Consider the following 9,545-nt stretch of genomic DNA (forward strand, 5'->3'; position numbering starts at 1 on the left):
GGAGCCTGGAAGGTGGTCGGGCGCAGGGAGGTGGGCGGCTCAACGCAGGAGCGCCCCCTACTGGCCCGCCACAACTTATACTACATCAGATTTATATAGGAAATACAGGAAACATAAGTTGTACTTGAGGCTACTTCACAACAATTTTGAATTCTCTTTGACCCTTTAGATGAGGTTGCAGCATGCAAAGAAGGCCACCACCACTGTTAAAGTTAGAGCTGTTGTACATTTGTAACATGGAATGTATTAATTAACTTAATTAGCCCAGATATCCTTTTTGATGTGCCAGGTATTCTTTCTTTATTTCCCTCTGTCTATCTTTCTTTCTTTGTTTTGAAGAAAAAAAGAGTTGTGATGGCTTCTGTGTGGTCAGAAAGCCCTGGACTCCAAGATTCAGGTGTTTGTACAGTGGGCAGGAAAACAAGCAGAGATTCTGTATTAATATTCCATGTTCTGTGATATTTTTTCTCCTTTCAGGAGGTGATGCTCTTTCTTTAACATGTATTGAAACTTGTTAATTCTGATTTACTGTTCCATCTTGGTGGTCTACATGACAATTTTAGGCCCCTGTCAGGGAAAAAAATGGTATTACTCTGACCATGCCATCTGTCAATTGTATAATTAGGTGGTAACTTCTTCAAGCCAAAGGCCTATATTATACATGTCATATATGAAAACCCCCAACACATCAAACCAAACCAACAATGAAACCCCCCCCCATGTACAGATTGCTTTTGGGTAGTATTCAGATAGCATTTTCTAATGCTTTGCCTTTTGGTACCACCCATTCTGCCTATGACATATCCGAGGGAAGTTGCTTGCTATTTTATGTATGAAATTAGTTAGTGGAAATCTCAACAATAATAATTAGCTTTACACTGCAAAACTTTGCCAACCATTTTGTCTGATAACCCTTCTGGACTAAATATTGTAGCAGACAGTGCTATCTCCACTTCCCATGGCAATACCCTGCTTCCCGTGGCTTCCCGTGGCTATATCCTTGTTAAACACCTGTAGAGCCATTTTTTTTTGCATATATTGTGTATTCTGAGACTTGTGGTGTAACTTGTGGGAATATAAAACACATTCCATAGTCCTCCACCTTGTTCTGTGTTCTCTCACAGACATCATACAATTTTCCTTTGTTAAATACATGCCGTGTAGCTATGTGTCACATGTTTTTAGTCATTAAGGATTTGGCCCAAAGTATTTTTATTTTACTATGTAAAATATGTAGTTATTTCTGTTGTGTTTGTTTGATTTCAGAAGGGTCATTCCATAGGTAATACTACAAGGACACTCTGATGCTAATAGATGTATAAGTAAACACGATAATACACAGGATGAAGGAAAAAAGATATAAGGTTGATAGTTTCATGAAACAACTAAGAACACATTACAGAATGCTCTTGGGGAAGTTTAATACTTTATCTAAGCCTGACCTTGAATATGGAGCTTTTCAAACAGTTCTAACGTGCCTAAGAAATACAGAAGGAAAACCGATTCATCAAATTATGAATATTTTTCATTAGCTAGTTTCCTAAGGCTTAGTAAATTTCAGAGCATTTTTTGTTGGCTACTACAGCAATGTCTTAATGGACAAAATGAACTCTCTTATTTAAGAAACTCTCAAAAAATGCCTCAAATAAGATAAATGATAACTCATAAGAAAAAAAATTATCCCCAAAATATTTTAGAAAGATTGATCAGTGCTTACTGTTTTGTTTACTGGGATGGACTGTGTAAATGAAGGAGTTCTCTAACTTTAAAATTCAAGGTAAAATGTTTGTCTGTGAAATATGTCACATTCAGAGAGAAAATGTAACAATTAGGAATAAGTCTGCTTGGATTTAGTCTGTTTTCTGAAAGTAAGACTACCATTATAGATTGCACTGAAAGTGACTACGTGTGCATTTGTTTGGGCAAACTGCAATCCATTCACATTATAATTGTATGATTTAACATAGAGCTTTGCATTTCAATTCAATTTGTTGTAGAACAAAACTAGAATGAATAACCCTCAAAGGAAGTGAAATATTAACAGGAAAAACAGATCTGTGCCAAATGATAACATACGCCATGGTACAGGTAAGTTAATAATTGACAAAAGAAAGAGTTTTTTGGTAATGTGCTAAATCATATATATTGTCATCTAGGACATACCAGTTTTAACAGCTGTTTAAAGAATATTAACGTATGACCTAGGCACTATTTTAAAAACTGGAACTAGAAATAATTGACACAAGGGTTTATTAGTTATTGCAGTCTGTAGAAGTTCATACATCCAAATGTGAAACAGTATTTTATAAGTAGAAAAGCATGTGATTGTGGCTTGCCATACAGGTTATGGAGATAAGATACATTGCAAAGCTTTCAGTAATGGAGAGAGTAATTCATTTCTAACGCATAGAGTTTGGAAATATGGGTAGAAAATCCAGATCTAAATTAAATAATCTAGGGGGTCCATTATCTCCCATGGGATTGGGTATGAATTTTCTGTCAGTGAAATGGGCCAGTGCAAGGTCCCATGTACCACTTCATCCCCACTTTAGGTCTATGTTAGCAGCTTAGCTAATTTTGAAGCCTCATGAGACCTTATACTTTGAGCCAGTTTCACCCTTAAGGAGGATCACCTAAACAGAGAGATCTGTTTCAAAACACCATTTCTTTTCTCAGTAGTGTCCCTTTTTGAATGACTAAGGGATACTTAAAACTTGAATGACTGAGGGATACTAAAGGGATACTGTCCCTTTTTGAATGAGTACATCATACAGAATCTATTTCTTCCCCTTTTTAAGAAGTGGTCAACATGGGTTACAACAATTACTTTTATAGATACTATGGTAGGTACATGAAGACCTCCTTGAATATTCAGTTATCTAGTTTTACAGTAAACTTGTAGTGTGAACCCTAGCCCTTGTTTGAGTAGTACCAGATTTAAGTTCTACAGTGATATAGCAAGGGTCTAATAGCTGCGTTGTTCTTATATGGGCCTAATAGCTGTGCTAATATGGTGTGGGACTAATAGCTGCGCTGTTGTTAAGCATAGAGAACCGCTTCAGATTTACTAGCCCCTCAACAAGTGTCATCCAGTTCACCCTTTGTCTCTATGAGAAAGGGATGAATTATTTGTAGATCAGTTTTTGGGGTTCATTGATTTAAGTTGTTTTGAGACACAGCAGATGCATACAAAGTGTTAGATCTGTCACCATAAGAGCAATTCAGAGTGAAGGCATTTTTGCTGGGTCAGAGTAACTCAAGTCCTCTTTATTTCACTATTCAATATGGAATCAGGTAGGAAATGCACTTGTTGCAATTCTGATACCATCTACTCAGGTTCTGGGGCAAGGGCAAGGGTTTGATCGCAGAGAAGATGCTACACAACTGTCCAACTATCCATGGATTGGTTGTGCCCCTCATTATACAAAGGTACAGTTTTATGGACTGGAGTATGGCTAGCTACACAGTTATGTCCTGGCTTTATATCACTGTAGAGGTACAGAGGGAAGATTCAGATGCTTTTCTTCAAGCTGTTTGGGTGAGCAGTAGGTCTGTGGGAAGTGGCAAGTGTTCACTTTGGATTCAGCCAATTCAGGGGACAGTGATTCGATTTGGTGATTCAAATCACTGTCCCAAATCAATTTGGCTCAATCTGATTCAGAGATTCAGCCACAGCCGAATCAGTTGAATCTCCAAATTGGCCACGTCCCCTGCCTGCTCTCAAAGGCTGCCCTGCCTAGCCCCAGCTCTCAGCTCTTTAAAAAAAAGCTCCTGCTCACTGGCTGCTGCCAGATGGAGGTTGGGGCGTGATCTCCATTGCCCTCCACTGCCCTATGCTGCGGGGGGGGGGGGGGTCCCTGCCCTCCCCGGCAGAATTCCCAAGGCCACTGCAGCAACCAGTGAGTGGGGGCTTTTTTTTAAAGAGCCGGGCACTAGGGTGGGCACGGCACCCATGGGGCTGGGACAGTGGGCAGGGGTTGGGGGCTGCTCAAGGGGTCTGGGGGAGTGGGCAGGAGATGGGGCCTGGCAGGGGTCCCCCCATGGTCACCTCCCTCCTCCTCCAGTTCTCCCTCCTCCGCCTGCTACTTACCAGCATGAAGTCCAGGTCCAGCTCCCTACTGCAGCAACTGGGGACTGCTCAAATTGCCAAAGCTCTAGGAATCTTTTCCGAATCGATCGGGAGAGCTTTGAATCAAATCAGACTTTTTAATTGGTCTCCTGATTCGATTCAGATTTGGAGATTTGGCCACTGAATCGGGTCGAATCTCCTAATCGAATCAGCACCCGAGGCTTCACACGGCCCTAGTGAGCAGTACCATTTATGAGCAATATAAATAGTCTTCATTTCATATTGGTTAGTGTGTTCTCAAGAAAAGACTAAGAGGGCTGGAATACTTATCCTTTCATTTAAGCTTTTCTCCAATTTGTTTAATACATTTAGTATTTGGAACAATGTATCTTTTGATCCAGGGTTTTGTTTTGTCCCCCCCCCTACAAAGAATCTTTCCATGTATTAGATTTCTCTTAGGAGGCTGAAGTATTACCAGTGGCACACTCAGTCCATAATAGGAACTGATTATTTTTCTCTCTAGGGGAACATAAGAAAAGCTCTTATTTTGCCTTTTACTTAATTGCCTGGGGTGCAAAGACATTTTAAGAAAATGACTATCCTGCTGATATCCATGTACCTGGAGTGATCATAACAGATCAGCAACAGCCTTGTCAGATTTTTCTGAGCCAGAGAGGATAAGCTTCTAAATTGGATGCTTTGTGTTTCCAATTGACTTTCACTTTACACCCATTTGAAATGTTTATTTTTAACACTTTTTTGGCCACTACATTCACAGAAAAACACATGACTAAAGGACATACTCTAAAATGACATTGATGAATTATTTTCTTAGATTGCTTGAAAGTAGTTTCTTCCTGCCTCACTTTCCTGACTAAAAATAATAATATGAGGTATTAATCATTATGATTAATATTTTTATTAATCATTAATAATACTGTGCCTCTTTTCAGTGGTTTCACACTAAAGATGTTTAATCAGCAGGTGGATTTTGAGCTATGAAACATATGGCATGGTATTTATTTCCTCAAATAGAGTTACTTTACTGTCCTTACATTTGCCTTGTTTAGTCCTGATTCCTAATAATACATTTACAAATGAAATTAGCTCTGCTTAATTTGCTGAGCATTAAACAGCAATCAGATAGCAGTGTCTTGGATCAGCTACTTTGGTCAAGTTTGGACTAGTTTAGTTGCCCTTGTCCCTGTTCTTGGTGGAGAGAAAGCCTCTTCCTAAAAACACCGTCAGCTGAAATGGCTCCGGATAGCAGACTCAGCAGAAATGCTAAGGTCTGAAGGGACAGGGAAGCTGAACCATATCCCAATACCCAAAAGGGAGTTCCACTAACCAGATTAGACTTGTTGAGCTTTTTCAAAACAGCAGGGAGTGCCATGGCTTGCACAGTAACTGTTTGTAGAGAGAGGATTGAAATATTCAGGGGTGTCTGTCCAGCCCCTTTAATGGCATTAAATTCACTCCAAATATTTTTTAACCAAAATCTTATTTTTCCTTGCAAACAGTTGCATTTTGCTATGGTCCTTCCTCTACTCACACTGCGCAGCTAAAGCTGCTGCTTTCAGCTGGGAAGCAGGGGTGGAGTAAGGGTCCCAAGCTGGCCACAGTATGGATGCAACTGTAACATGACTCCTGTGGATTTATCCCTGTGGTTGGCTGTCTTTTTGTATAGTAGTTTTGCTTATTGCTTATATGTTTCTGAATTTATTGTAAGCCATTTTGAGCCTTTTTGGGAAGGGCAGGATATAAAGCTAAGAAATACATGGCTTAGAACATGGGTTACAGAGGACCTTCCTTTTCTTTAGAGGCAGGGGAATGGGCTGGACCTAACTCCCACCAAACCCCTCTGAGGAATGGCAACAAGGTCTCCATAGTGAGTGTGTGTACGTAATGTTAAGTTGTGAGCATCCAGCAGTGCATTGACCAGAACATGCTTTAGTTTTACAAAGCAATATTAATATATGTTTCAAAGATATTGAAAGAGGCTTTTTTGTCGTTGTTCGTTTAATGGAGCTCTGCTAAGAATCTCCAGTTAGGAGCAATAAAGAGTAGTAAAAGACTCCCATTTATTATATTTTACATTTTTCAGTGAAATTGCATTCCCAGTAAATGTTGTTTGATGCAATACAATTCCCCTAAGTGAGCTTTTTTAAAAATAACATAAATGCACAAGCCACACATTAAGGAAAGCATGTTCTTAAAAAAAGGCAGGACACTTCCCTGGTAGGTTCATAGAAACAGCATATATAACATTGCCCTTTCCCCATTGTTTTAAAAGACTGAGCTAGTCTGATCTTCTGATAATATAGGATAATTATTGTACTTTGTGCTGGAATAACTCTCAGGGATTAAACTTTTCTTCTGCAGTTGTGACAAAAGGAATTTAGAATGATAATGGAACATTTTCTAGATCTGGAGTTCTCTCACTCTGACTGCAGTCTTTATCTTGCTACTATTTAAGTCAGTGGACAAAACTCCTATTAACTTGGGTGACACGGGAGCAAGCCCTATGCTTCCATGTGCTGTAGAGTTATAGTAGACCACATGATATTTTTATTAAAAAATATAATTTAATTTCATTAAAAATTCTGGGATAATGTTTGGAGGGGAACACATGAAAAAATTACTTAAATGTCATAAAAAAATATTTTGTTTTACTGGCTACTTTTTTACCCATCTTCCTTCCTGCTCCATACCCATTTTCCTGAAAAATCAAGGGGGTGAAGTTTAAAAAGGGTAAAGCATTACTTTCATCACTTGTTTCCTCTGCCCTCTCCCTGCTCCTCTAATGGAATAAAGAAAATAATGGTAAATGCTTACATCTGATCTCAGTTTTCAAAAACTGTGGGTGTATTTATATGAAAGATGCTTACTGAGGGGTTGCCTAATTAGCTTTGCAGTAAAAAGTCCCCATCTACCTAAGTGGTGCTATTATGCTGGAGTAAACTAATCCACTCCACTGTAGGACAGTATTGCCCAACACAAGTACTGTTCTACCGCAGTTATTTACTCTGCCGCAACATGCACGTAGACAGTGACTGGAGCTAGCTAGGCATGAGGGTACTACAGTGCAGGGGCTGCCGGCCAGCCAGTGCAGCACCCTTGTGTTGTAACCAGCCCCTCTGCAGCACACTGAGCTGGGCAGAAGCAGCCCTGGGTTGGTAGGGTGACCCCCCAGACCTCCTGCCAGCTGGGGCTGCACCATCCCAACTCATTATGTTGCAGTCCTGGGCACGCATCTAAATGGTACACCCAGGAACAATAAGCTCCAGGATGAGCCGTGCTGGAGTTTATTGCATCATATTAAAATTCATGTGTAGACGTGCCTGGTTTCTTCTGCCCCTTTTGCCCCCTGGAATATGAGGCAAAATTAAAATAGAAGGAGAGTCATATTTTTGTTCATTGTCAAATTATGTTATTGAATAAAGAAAACTTTAGAGAAATGTTTTAAATATTTTTTTCATGAATTTTGTGAAAATAAAAGACCATCTCTACTCACAGGAATTAACAAATCTTAAAGCAGATTTAATCATTTGTAACAAATAACTGAACCTACTGAATTTAGTCCTTCTTCTTTTCTTTTTTCTATTCTACAAATGGACTTGTTTGGCCAAATTTCCAGTCCTAGAGTACAAAGCTTCTGACTGCATGAAAAATTATGTAGGAGAAAAGTCCTTCTGTGAAGGGGGAAACCTAGAAGGGGAAAGTCCTTTCATGGCATACATTTTAACCACTAAACCCCTAAGCCCTCCAGAAGGGGAAGCATGGGAGGATTCTTGCAAGGCAGGGGATATGGCAAGAACATTTACAAAAAGCTAAGGCTGTCAAAGTCTTGGGTGCTGTGGCCCAACATGTTCTTTCCAAACCCCCTCTGTTTACTGTAAACAAGTCAACAGCAGAAAGCCATCACCTATACTACAAGAGTTCCTGATCGAAAGGGTTACTGTCTCTGGAGCCTCTGTACAGCCCCTAAACTGGTACACGAGGACCTCAGTGGTGCCCAGGTTTGGGACCTTAGATCCCTGATCTTTCTTATGTAGAGGAGTATGGTTATGTTAGCCAAAAGGGAAAGGCTGCTATTACCTTCATGCCATGCATCTGATGTTTGTGCAGCCTGCCTGTACGCCAGGTTTCAAATGATTTTCAGATAGCTTGGCACACCTCTGTTGTTTAAATATAGACTTTTCAGCTGTTCTCTTTTTGGCAGCCATCCTACACGTATCAATCTAACCAGCTGGGAGTTAGGAAAGTTCTCTACTGTTTAAAAACTAAAGTTTTATATATTTTTTTTTTCTGTAGGTTAAAGCAGCTCAGCTTGGAAAAGAGTATGTTTACCCTGGGGTAGAAGTAATACGATCAAAGCTTAGAGCAGTCTCTTTGTTTTTTTGTACTTTGCAAGCTGGAATGTGGATGCCTTCATATTTAGAAACTGTGCAAAATATGCATAAAATGCTGGGATGCTTAAATGCTTAAAATGCTTAGATTGAATTGATTCTGCCTCAGGTTTTTTGATTGTCTGTACTTAGCCATTGCATCTAACACCTTGTTAGCAAACTAAAAGGTTTGGATTTTTTTTTAATTTATAGGACTACTAATTCTATTGATAAGTAAATGGAATATCTGTTTATTTTTGTGTAATGTTGATTGACATATTTAAAATACATAGTTTTACCTTTAATAACTTTTGGGCCTTTATTGTGGGCTTTGACCAGCTTGTGCTCAGCATGGCTCAGGACTGGAGAAGAACAGATATACTATCTACAACTTTTGTAGCCCTGCTTACACAAAATCACAGGCTGCTTAAATTTTAAAATTGCTAATCTTCAAATCCAAGATTTTCCTATCCCCATAATGTACCTTCTCTTTGGCTACATGCTGTGGCCATTTATCAGAAATTTCCTTTCCATGGCTAAGTGCAGACAATCAAAAAGGTTACAGGCTGAATTGATTCAATCTTGCAGGTTAGTCTAAGCTGCACAGATCAAACTGATAAACAAGTAAACAGACATTCTTGACAATTTTGATTCCGGAAATGCGGCCACATGCCAGCAGTGGCCTAGGCCAGATGCCTGGGGTTGCTAGTGCACAGTTCCCTACTCAGCTAGAACAGACAGCTTGGGCCAAGGCAAGTACGCTAACCCTGCAAGGCGGATTTGTGAAGGATATGCAAAGCATCCTGCGAAGCTGGGGGACTGCGAATTAACCTGAATCTGGAGGGGATCTGGAACAGAAGTTCAATAAACCAATGTAACCTAAATCAGTTAAGTCTGAACAGATTGACTTTTATTAGTAGATGTTTTGGATTGGGAATCCAGAAAAAAGATTACAAAGCTGATATGGAAATACAAAGCACCCGAGCGAGGGACTAACAATAGAGGGATGCGGGAGAGGAGGGGAACGCGACTAGGTTACAAGCAATACAATGTTAGCCAACTAAGCCCGGGGGTGGGGGAATCTGGGA

General features: G+C 39.8%; 1 long non-coding RNA gene across 1 annotated transcript in view; it reads right to left on the reverse strand.

Moving 5' to 3' along the window:
* Window positions 1-349: 349 nt before the first annotated feature.
* Window positions 350-9,545, reverse strand: part of LOC109321900 — an 18,663-nt gene continuing 9,467 nt past the window's right edge. Inside the window, exon 2 of the long non-coding RNA XR_002104204.1 lies at window positions 350-567. This is a non-coding gene — a long non-coding RNA (uncharacterized LOC109321900). The remainder of the gene's footprint in view (window positions 568-9,545) is intronic.

The sequence above is a fragment of the Crocodylus porosus genome, unplaced genomic scaffold (genome assembly GCF_001723895.1).
Source record: "Crocodylus porosus isolate Cpor-Errol unplaced genomic scaffold, CroPor_comp1, whole genome shotgun sequence".
Lineage (NCBI taxonomy): Eukaryota > Metazoa > Chordata > Crocodylia > Crocodylidae > Crocodylus > Crocodylus porosus.